Consider the following 12,335-nt stretch of genomic DNA (forward strand, 5'->3'; position numbering starts at 1 on the left):
CAACAGGAAAAGACAGTCAACCCAATCACGGAGACATTTTTGGATAAGATTTACATCCATCCCGCTCATAATGGTTGTTACGAAGAAGTTCAGAACTTGCATGGTGCTGCTAAAATTACACTCAAAGTTTAAAATTTGTGCGCAAATGGTTGCAAGAACTATCGACTTACACGTTACACAAGAACATTTGACGTAACTTCTCCATAAGTTAAACCAAAGCAACTGGCATCGATTATTAATGACTTGCAGATTAAGCTGATGTCTCTCATATTGCAGCGCAGAATCGTGTCAGAATCATTTGTTTTATGTCATCGATGTGTTTTCAAAGTCACGTTTGGGTATTTCCTTTTACTTCTAATACAAGTTCAGAATTACTATAAGCTTTCAACCTGGTTTTCAAAACAAAAGTAGTCGTCGCCCACCACGATTGCTAACAAACAAAGGCACTGAATTTCCTAACCAAGTTTTTCGAAAAGAATTTGAAAAGACATTCATTTTTTCCACCACTGAGTATCATGAAATGAAAGTGTCGTTGAAAGTTTTCAAATAACTTCGAAAGAACGTAGTGGAAGTATTGTACACATCAACAAAAATACATCGACGTAATTTCTATTCTAGTCAAAGCTTATACTCAGTCGTACTATGGAAGCATTGGATGTATACGGAAGAAATAATTGTATTTGATCGATTGTTTGGAACGTCAACAACCACCACAAAGAATGGTGTGGTACAGTCTGGAGGATTGGTTTCTCATTGGAAAAACCAAACTAATTGAACAAACGACTAAATTTACAACATGGTGGGAAACATAGTGTCTACATTGCCAAAAGTAATTTTTTTCAGAGTGAATTTAGACATCACTAGTTACAAGGAAGATGTAATAATGTGTACATACTTATCTTCTTCCAGTCAGTGGATCGTACTTTGACAGTGTCAACAATAACATACAGGGATATCTTGGATAATGTAATCTCTTCTGGAAACAAAAAGTCACGGTGAAACTGCGTTTTCTAAAACCATTCTACAGTGAATTGTAAAAACAGATGTATCCTGTGTACGAAAAAAAGCTCGACAGCGAGGATGTGGTTTAGAAAATATGTTAAAATCAGTTCTTCTTACGGTAGCACAAATCTAAAAAAACAACGATGACTCTAGGATTGGCTGTTTTAAAAGATCAAGCTTTTGACGCTAGGAAAATAATTTCTTCAAAACGTCATCATCGACAAACAAATCCAAAAGATACAGCCATGAAAGTAAGAAAGAAAAATGTTGCTTCAAATGGGGAAGACGTTTTGGTTCGCTAAGACATCCCTATAAATTCGCTTCGAACATCTCGCCAAGACATTACATCTTCCTTTACGCTACAGCAAGGACAAGGCAGGAAGAGTCGCCGAAATCTTTCAAACTTCACAAATTCATTTTAAAAAAGAATTAAAACAAGACGAAAACGAAATGGCACAAAAATTGGACACTTATGATTACGAACTGAAAAAACAAATAAAAAAAAACATGATAAATAAAGATTCTAGCGAATATTCCTAGTCAAAACCTGATCCGTTCTCCATGCTATCAACGGTAATCACAATGTAAGAATCCCAATTGTTTGACTTTCATCCTGTATCGTCTTTGACTACCTCAACATCTATCGAATTTAATCAAAGGACAAACAGAAGATTCCATCTATCTGCATAACAGTCACTTGTACCTGAAAGTCAAATTTCTCAAAGTGAGAAGAGCAATTCAGGTTGCCACCTATTGTATTTTAATAATTCATGAGGTTAGGAAACTGCTCCAAAAAGAGAGATTTAGTCAGCTTGGGTTTTCTTTTTCCACTAGGAGGAGGACGGTAGAGGCAGAAACAACGAAATGACATTTGTTTCATTGTGAGTGAGGTCAGAACCAGTTCAAACGATGTATGTTCCAAAACGAAAGTTGTAGTGCATTTAATACGGCGAATTTTGTGGAGTTCTTTGCAATAACAGCAATTCTACCACTGCGGGTGTGTGTGGGAACGACTTAAAAGAGTAACTGGAGTGATTTTTTGTCATATTTCTGTTAGGAAAAAAACTTCGATATCCTGACACTTGATAAAGTTAACTATTTCTGTACGCCTTATCGGTGGTCCTGCAGACTGGCCGTTGAATAATGTAATGTGCAGCAGTTTCTCAGACTTCAAGGTTGACGATTAAGAGGAATTTGAATTACGTTTTCGGAATTAACGGTTGGTTTTTCAAATTGCTGTAAAGGAAAGGGCGAAAGGGAGATAACTGGAATTTCTCGTCCTGTTCTACGCCAGACGGCTTTGTAATAACGTTTTGATTTTATTTTATTGCTGCCATTTACAATTAAATGAAGATGAATGTTGTCTTGGGTCTTTAAGTCTGGTGAACAATGTAGTATGGAGCGCGAAGGAGTTGTTAATTAATGCAATTAATAAGGGTCAATAACAGCATCTACTGGTTGACTGACTGACTGGCATAATGTGGTGAGGTCGTCTTCAAAACGAACGGCAGCTGAAGGAGGGGGCAGAACTTTTGAGAAAAATTCAAATATTTCCTTTTTCCAAAGCAAGCAAATGAAAAATCACCTTCCAACAGAAGATCCAATGATGAAATCACAAATGGAGATGAAAACTGTCAACATCCACATATATAATGAAAAACAGCACAAATATACGAAAGTAAGTATCCTTTTACGCTATAGCTGGTTTCAAACATTAGATCCACTTACTGAGTTTGAGGTTGCCTGCTGTATACCTTCCTGTAGATCTTGATCAAAATCATACTATAAAGCAGACAGCATGTCAGTACTAGTGGAAGTACAGTAACAACTACTACACACGGTCAGACGTTTCAATTACTTTTAGTATTGGCCTGGCCTGTACGACTTTAGGAAATGTGCTGTCTATTTAATGCGCAATAGACACATGACGACTGCGAAACTCCACTTGAGTTGCATATAAACCGCTTGGAAAGCAAATCAGATGCATCTTTTAATCCAAAATAGTAATTTATGATGGACAATACAATATGTACTCTAGATCATAAAAAAGAACTGACCTATGTCATAATGTTGTAACTATATTATATTACTTATTGCAATTCTACATTAATAAGTTACTACCTTTATAATATGTTCTCAACAAATAATCCTTTACAAAAAGGTAATAAAGGTTTTTCTCTTGGAGAGTCTTAATGCTGATAGGAATTATGACTTCTGCTACATTTTCTTAGATTTAAAGAGACATAAATTTTAATTAGCTTCCGGTTACTTTTCTGCCCATTCAGCATGTACCATTTGCATTTTATTTAAAGAGTTCCTTTTTAATTTTTAATTTTTGTCTTTGAAGTTCAATTTTATCATTTAAGTACAGTTTGGAAAAAAACCAGTTATTTGTTAATCAGTTTGTATTCCCTAATTAATCTATTGCTGAGTTGAATTATTGTTTGATTTATATGGAAAGCAGTGCATTGAGAACATATTAAACATTTTTATAGACTAAGATTAAACATATGCACTGGTAAATACTTAAGAGCATAGCACACACAATTTTTGGTAAGGTGATTGCTGTGTATGTATGTATGCATGTATGCATGCATGTATATATGATGTATATATGTATGTATGTATTCATGTATGTATGTATGTATGTATGTATGTATGTATGTATGTATGTATGTATGTATGTATGCATGCATGCATGCATGTATGTATGTATGTATGTATGTATGTATGTATGTATGTATGTATGATGGTTGTATGTATATATGTATGTATGTATGTATGTATGTATGTATGTATGTATGTATGTGTGTATGTATGTATGTATGTATGTATGTATGTATGTATGATGTATGTATGTATGCATGTATGTATGATGTATGTATGTATGTATGCATGTATGTATGTATGTATGTATGTATGTATGTATGTATGTATGATGGTTGTATGTATATATGTATGTCTGTATGTATGTATGTATGTATGTATGTATGTATGTATGTATGTATGATGGTTGTATGTATATATGTATGTATGTATGTATGTATGTATGTATGTATGTATGTATGTATGTATGTGTGTATGTATGTATGTATGTATGTATGTATGTATGTATGTATGTATGTATGTATGATGTATGTATGTATGCATGTATATATGTATGTATGTATGTATGTATGTATGTATGTATGTATGCATGTATGTATGTATGTATGTATGTATGATGGTTGTATGTATATATGTATGTCTGTGTGTATGTATGTATGTATGTATGTATGTAGGTAGGTATGTAAGCATGTAGTATATATGTAAGTAGGTATGTATGTATATTTGTCTGTATGTAACTAATTTGAAGGTATCAAAAGTTGATGATATCCACAAATGCACCCAGTGAAAAAGGACAGGAATAAAATGTGTCCAATCCCTTAATTACCAAGCTTTGAATCAGCTGTTTAGGGTGAATCTGTATTTACTTTTTGTAATAATTTGTCTGGTGTATAAGCTTTAGGCATTTTTACTTATGTGTCAGTGTTTAGTCAAGTTAGATTTTGAAAGCAGGCATGTCGGGATAGCTAAATAAATTAAAACACGTATCGTCACAAAACTGTCTGTCGATATTTGAGCAAATGAATGTATGGTTTATAATTCTCTACTTTCTAAAGCGAAACTACATGATTGAAATTATTAAATACTAAGGAAGAAAATGTAGTTATATGGTAAAGTTCGGCTAAAATTTATTGTATTTTACCCTCTATCTGCAACTCTGGCACATCTACCCGAATAATTCCACATCTACTAGACGAGGTCACATGACTGATATTTGTTAAATTTGGCATCCTGTTACTCTAACTGTTCAATTCATTTAGGACTGTTATGCCAAAGACTGTTATTGCCATTATCTCCACTTAAAATAAAAATAAGTTTTTCTTCCAACATTGCCGTCTATAATAAGTTTTTTTTTCTCCAAATTTACCCCCTACAATTAAAAGTTTGCAGTGTTCAATGTCAGAAAATGTCAGTCGTTGCAGAGGACAAATTAATACAAACATTTTATTTTACTTTTTTAAAATTAAAACAATTTCATACCATTCTCAGACAACTTAAGTAACCTAATATTGAAGTATAAACTGCATTAAAAAAGTTTTCCCGTTACCTAGTTTCGTGGATTACGCGGTTACTTCAGCGAATTTAAAGACTTAACAACATAATTAATCACCCTGAGGACGTCAGAAGCCTAAAGCAATCATGGGGCCGGCCTTAGGGTTTTTTGCGCTCTGGGCGTACTATGACTTTAGTCCCCCCCCCCCCACCGAAAAATTAATTTTCGTCCGTTCTCGCGCCCAATTTCGCCTTTATGGTAGACCCTACGCAAACCACTAATTTAAGTATAGACGAAAATGCCAGGTTTTTTTCTTCTCAAAACCTCGAACATTGATGTTACGACACTATGTATATTAACGATAATGTGGGCGACTAATCACATATGTTAGATAAATATACAGAGTAACGAAAATATATTTATGCAGAATTGGTGGCAATTTTTTCTTTAAAAGTTTGTTAATTATATGTACAATAATTCCACACCTTAATGGCTTATGAAGATTACGCATATACCACGAGATGTCTAAATTTTTCATTAAAAGGAAACGAGGTTTTCCGAGTTTTCTTTTGATGAAAATTTTCTTCAACGAGTGGTATATTAAAGATACAGCACACATACTATACATATATTTTATTTATATAGCATGCAAATACACATACTTGCATTTCCAACGCAGTTAAGATTGACTACAAGCAATTGTGTATTGACGGCATGAATGATCTCTGCACATCCCTGTCTACTGTGTCAGCTACAAAATGTAATTCTTAACTTTTGTGAATAATCGCAATCTCCTTTGCAAATTGATACATTGCTTATTTTAGTTTTTGAACTTCTATTTTCATTCATGTTGATTATATAAAAATAAGACACACTTATGACTTAAAGAAGAAAGATGGGTTAAATGAAGAAAGTAGAGTACTACAAATTCAGATTGGTTTACTGCTTGAACACTGAATTCGGATTGCACACACCGGCTAGCATATGTAAACGAGTTGTAAATATAAACAAAGCGAAATGAGGAACCGATAAGAGGTAATTCAAATATTTAAATGTTTTTACAGTTATCTAAGTCATTATTATGATTCAATTAACATTTTTACCAAATATACAAACGTTTCTATACTCCGTTTCTAATTTTTTCCCTGTTTCTTTGCTTCGGGTGACTACATTTTTCCATCATTCATAGGTCCATAGTCATTGTCGCGTTACAAGCGAAATTCCGACACGCTCGTTTTGTAACGGATTTTTGCTACTAGCTTTCTACGATGGTCCAGAGAAGAGAAGAGAGAGAGAGAGAGAGAGAGAGAGAGAGAGAGAGAGAGGGAGAGAAGTGGTCGTGGGGTTGAGGAGACTTACCATAAAGGCATTCGTGCGTTGCTTATCACTATCTTTCTTTATTGGTCGATTAGTCTGCTGCTTGACCAACCCACACAGTGATAGAGAAAGGGGGGGGGGTAGCTTGGCCTTTGAACAGTGTAATATTAAAAGAAAGAGTGAAAACAACAAGCTTTTAAAAAAAAATACAATAATAATTTATTTCCCTGGAAAAATTCTGTAAAAATTAGAAAAGATATGAACTTCCGGTTTTATAGAATCAAATCCAAAAATAATTCAAGAATAATCCAAGAATAAAATTTTGAAGTCCTAATAACAAAATGTTCAACTGATTTCTAGTTCGAATCCCGACGAAGAATCCAAGATGGAAGACGATAACGTATGCTGCATTCTGTAGTGTTGAAGTCTACAGTTCCTTGAAGAGACTAGAATTATCACTCCGGTTTCGGATATTTGAATAAAGTTTTATAAAAGAACTGTCCTTGTTCAACAATTTCACATGAGCACACGTATTTTCCAGAAAAATAACAGAATTAATCCTTTTGACCCCAAGTAATTTTAAATAACTCCAAACAGCACAACATAAAACTTCTAGTGTAAGAGAACGCCCAGCTGCAACTGACAATAATTCTCCAAAACAGAGGTTATATGGTCTTCTAAAACGTAAACAGGTGGTCACGTGATCATGTTCTGGAAGCTCATAAAAAAATAGGTACTTGTTAAAGTTCACGTCTACCCAGCGTGGCCCTGACGAAAACCAATCATTTTACTCTAAGAAATAAAAAAATTGTTTACATCTTCAACATGAAGTCCATTCATGACCTCGACAACAATCAATCATTTTAAAATAAAATAGCCCTTGTTTACGTGATTGCTACAAATTTTGAATCAAGGTCAGGATCAAGATCAACACCTGGTGTTTATAAACTAACAGTCAAGGTCAAATTATTTTCTGAAAAAATATCATCTCTAGTGAATAAATTTACATTACAATATCATGTAATGAAAAATAAAAAAAAAATTCAAAACTGACAAACAATTAAATTGCTACCCAGGAACAAATGCTACCCAGGAACAATAAGATCTTTCCAAACAAGATGATTTGATTCAACTTGGCATAAAATACGATCTTTCTGAGGTAAATGCATCCTTAACGAAACAGGAAATAAGAAATATTTTGGTTCAGTATTTGGGAGAAAAGAATGTTTTGGATAAAAGTGCTTTGGTTTCGATCAGTAAATCTGTATCAGACTCTGACACAAAATTGAAGAAATTAAAATTAAAATACAAAATGCAATTGGAGTTGAGGAACCTGGAACTTCAGAAAGATAAAGAAGAGAAACAAATGCAAATGCAGTTGCAAAAGAACAAATGAATTTGGAGAAAGAAAAAGAACGAATGTTATTACAAACAGAACAAATAAAGTTACAATTTGAGAAAGAGTAGAGAGAAACAGGAAAGAGAGGAGGAAAAACAGGCGCAAATGCAGTTAGATAAGGAAAAAAGAGGAAAAAATACAAATGCAGTTACAAAAAGAACAAATGCAAAAGGAAGAAAGAGAGAAAGAGAGAGATGCAAATGCAAAGAGAGAAGGAAGAGAGGGAATATCAATGTAGAATGAAAGAAATGGAACTGGCAAGTGAAAAGCACATTCATACTTCAAATCCAAATTTTAGTTTTGATTTTGCAAATAATATTAGATTAGTGCCCCCTTTCAGAGGAAAAGAAGTAGACAGATATTTTCCTTATTTTGAAAAAGTTGCTGAAAATTTGAAATGGCCAAGGGAGCATTGGACTCAATGATTACAATGTGTATTCACTGGTAAAGCTAGTGATATTTCCCGTTCCCTGTCAGTTCAACAAAGTGGTGACTATGATACGGTCAAAGAATGCATCTTAAGGGGTTATGAGTTAGTCCCTGAAGCTTATCGGCAAAAATTCAGAAACTGTAGAAAAGAATCTGGACAAACTCATGTCGAATTGCTAGAGGAAAAGAGCAGTTATTTGATAGATAGTGCTTAGCCAAGAAAGTTGAACAAGATTATGAAAGTTTTAAACAACTTGTATTACTTGAAGAGTACATAGTGACATTAAGTCTTATATTGACGAGCATCAGGTTGAAACCATGGAAAATGCTGCTCGTGCTGCTGATGAGTATTCTTTAACTCATAAAGTTCCTTTTGTAAACAAGACTTCTACTCAGCAGTCTTCTGGCAGAAAAGTATTTCAGCCTAATACAAGCCCTTCTAAAACTCAAAGTAGCACAACTTCTAAAAATCAAACTTCAGAGAAACTTGATTCAAGATCTTTGTCTCTTCCTACATGTAAATATTGCAAGAAACAGGACACGTCATTTCTGATTGCTGCAAATTGAAAAATAGACATCAGAATCAAGACAGACCTATTTCAAATGCTCTTATTTCTAAGAGGTCAAGGTCACGGTCATGTACTGAAAGCAATACATTTGTTGGGTCTAATAAACTTCAGTTTAATTTGATTATGGAGAATTATGAACCATTCATATCGAAGGGTTCTATATCACTCTTGGATGATTCGGCAAATCCTATCCCTATTAAAATTTTAAGGGACACAGGCATTGTCAGATACTTTGCCTTTTTCTGAGAAGTCTTCTTTTAATGAGAGTGTTCTTATTCAAAAAGTAGAGTACGATTTTGTTAATGTTCCTCTGCATTGTGTAAATTTGTCATCAGACTTAGTCTCAGGACCCGTATCAGTCGGAACAGTCTCTTTTTTACCAGTTGAAGGCATTCATTTATTACTAGGAAACGATCTAGATGGAGAGAAGGTTGCGGTTAATCCACTTGTAACTGACAAGCCTTGCTTCGATCAGAAAGTCGATCCAATTGAAAAAGAATTCCCTGATTTATTTCCAGCTTGTGCAGTTACCAGAGCAAAGGTAAAGAAAGCTCTTGAGAACGATGTTGATAAGGAAAGTATTCCTTTAGCTGACACATGTATTGTCAGGCTTTGATGAGGTCAAATTCACTCCTTGTTTGGATCAATCAAAAGGTATTGATCACAGTGATCCTCTTTTAACGACCCATTCTCTTTATTCTAATCAAGGTGATAAACGACAATCACTTGTTGCTGAACAGGAAAAAGATCCTGAGATCTCCTGTTTGTTTCAAAGGGCCATTAGTGAAAATGAAGCTACTGAAGTTCCTGTTTGTTATGTCATGAAAAATGGAATTCTTATGAGAAAATGGAGACCTCCCGAGGTACCTGCTGATTTTGAATGGTCAGTGAACTATCAAATTGTAGTTCCGAAACCTTACAGACAGGAAATACATAGTCTGGCCCATGAAACTCCATTGGCTGGTCATTTAGGGATCAATAAAACCTATCACAAAATCTTAATCACTTCTATTGGCCAAAAATCAAAAGTGATGATGGTAAATACTTTAGATCTTGTCACACCTGTCAAATGGTAGAAAAACCAAATCAGAAAATTCCCAAGGCTCATCTACAACCTATTCCTGCCTTTGACGAACCGTTTAGTAGAATTATGGTAGATTGTGTTGGTCACTTACCTAAGACCAAGCCAGGTAACCAATACCTGTCGTGATTATGTGTACGTCAACAATGTTTCCAGAGGCAATTCCCTTGAGGAATATAAAATCTAAAACAATAGTAAAAGCTTTGATAAAGTTTGTTTTTTTAAAACTCACTTTGGCCTGCCCAAGTCCGTACAGTCTGATCAAGGCTCAAATTTCATGTCTGGAATTTTCCAGCAAGTTATATACGAATCAGGCATTCAACAATTCAGATCTTCTGCCTATCACCCTGAGAGCCAAGGGGCATTTGAAAGATTCCATCAGACTTTCAAAGATATGATTCGATCATATTGTTTTGATACGGGTAAAGATTGAGATGAAGGCATTCATTTACTATTGTTTGCTCTTAGGGAATCAGTTCAAGAATCTTTAGGTTAAAGTCAATTTTAACTGGTTTTTAGACACACTGTCCGTGGACCATTGAAGTTATTGCAAGAGAAACTTCTTTCTAATGAAGATTCTGAAATTAATCTTCTTGATTATGTTTCTAGTTTTAAACATAAGTTGTCAATGGCTTGTGAGGTCAATGTCACAGAATTAGGAAAAAAAATAACTTGGTTTTGCCTTAGAACTATTTGACTATTTTTCGTTGTACATACGCACAACGTTATCTATGGTGAATGTTTTTCCAGGTGAGCGACTGTATTAACATGTACCTCGCCGGAAATTGATTGCGACGAGGGACATTAAAAACATGATATGCACGTGTATTTGACCCTGACTATTACTCACTCTCCTATGGATTTAAGTAAAATCAATTTCTAAATCGAGACTGGTCGTTTTGGATCACGTCAAGGAGTGTGCGCTCTTCATTGTTCTCCAGACATAGGGGTAAGTGTTAAATTTATTTTTCATTTGATATGCGAAGCTTATTAGGTTTGTAATGTCTTATCGTGTAATAATACATTTATTACAACGCAGATCTGAATTTGGAATTACAAGTCACTATTAGAGGTTAATGTATTAGCATATCTCTAGAGATTTTACAGAAACTATTATTGTGACCAGTTTGGTTTTAATGTAGCTGAATGTGAATGTGAATGTGAATGTGATTGTGACTGTGGCTATGACTAGAGCTGACTAGAGCTGTTTAGAGCTGTCTGGAGTTTCCAGAGTATTTAGGGCTGCGTACTGTCGATACGTATATACGTATGTCTGTAAATGTGGTGGAGCCGCGGACGTAGACGTAGCTAATTAGAGGATGCTGTATGCTGTCTGTACGTGTGTATACGTATGACTGTACATGTGGTGGATCCTGGAAGGGGAGAGCGGCCGATAAAAGTGTGGGCCAACCCAAGGACGCGGTGAAACCGTGCGGTCCAACTGAGCATAAACCGTACGACTGTACAAGGGTCTAGAAGCATACGTTTGGTTGAATTGTTGTTCCAATTGGGTGCATTTGTATGTTCATAAGATTATTTTGAATCTTAGTTATGTTCATAAGATTATTTTGAATCTTAGTTGTTCCAAGAGATTATGTGAATCTCTCTTACAGTTTATAACATTATATGAAACTCATTTGAATATCATAAGGTCATTTCGAATCTTAATAGGAGTCCATATTTGACATTATGTGAATCTCTCTTGTAGTGCATAATAGTGTTTGAAACGCATCTGCAGTCCATAAGGTTTTTAGGATCTGTATTTCATATTGAATTCGTATTTTTTTGTTTATTTTCAATGTGTGAATGTTTATGTAGAGTGATTGGGTCAATCGTATGTTGAGAGCGTGAAAAATCAGTGTATTTATATTTTTCTTTATTAATTCATGACATAAATTTCCATCTTTCACACGTTGTTTGTCTTATTCATTTAGTCCAAAGACCCACTCGGTTTCTATTCTGCGACAGTCACAAGAGCAAATCTGCACTCCACTCAATCCAAAATGAAGTCAAGATATGACAAAAACTCGAAGGAAAGGGGCTTTCAGCCTGGTGATAGTCCCTGCTCTCTTGCCACTACCACCAAATCCTCTTCAAGGCCAAGTATTATGGTCCCTACACAGTTGACAGGAAAATAAATGATTTAAATTACATCATAAATACTCCTGGAGGCGTAAACAAAAACAACTATGTCACATTAACAGGTACCTGTCCCACTTATTGAAGATGTAAGTGAAGGAATATCATCATATTGGACTGATATTGGAGTGTCAACTCTTCGGAATTCAGAAATTATGAAAGATCTAGACCAGAAAACAAAATTTTTCCTAGACGTTGAAATTGTAAATTCTAAACCTGTCAAACAACACCCGTACAGGATAAACCCTCTCAAACAGGAATACTTGAAAAAAGAAATTCAATATTTGCTGGAGAATGATT

Source organism: Sinohyriopsis cumingii, chromosome 2 (genome assembly GCF_028554795.1).
Source record: "Sinohyriopsis cumingii isolate HCF-2022 chromosome 2, ASM2855479v2, whole genome shotgun sequence".
Lineage (NCBI taxonomy): Eukaryota > Metazoa > Mollusca > Bivalvia > Unionida > Unionidae > Sinohyriopsis > Sinohyriopsis cumingii.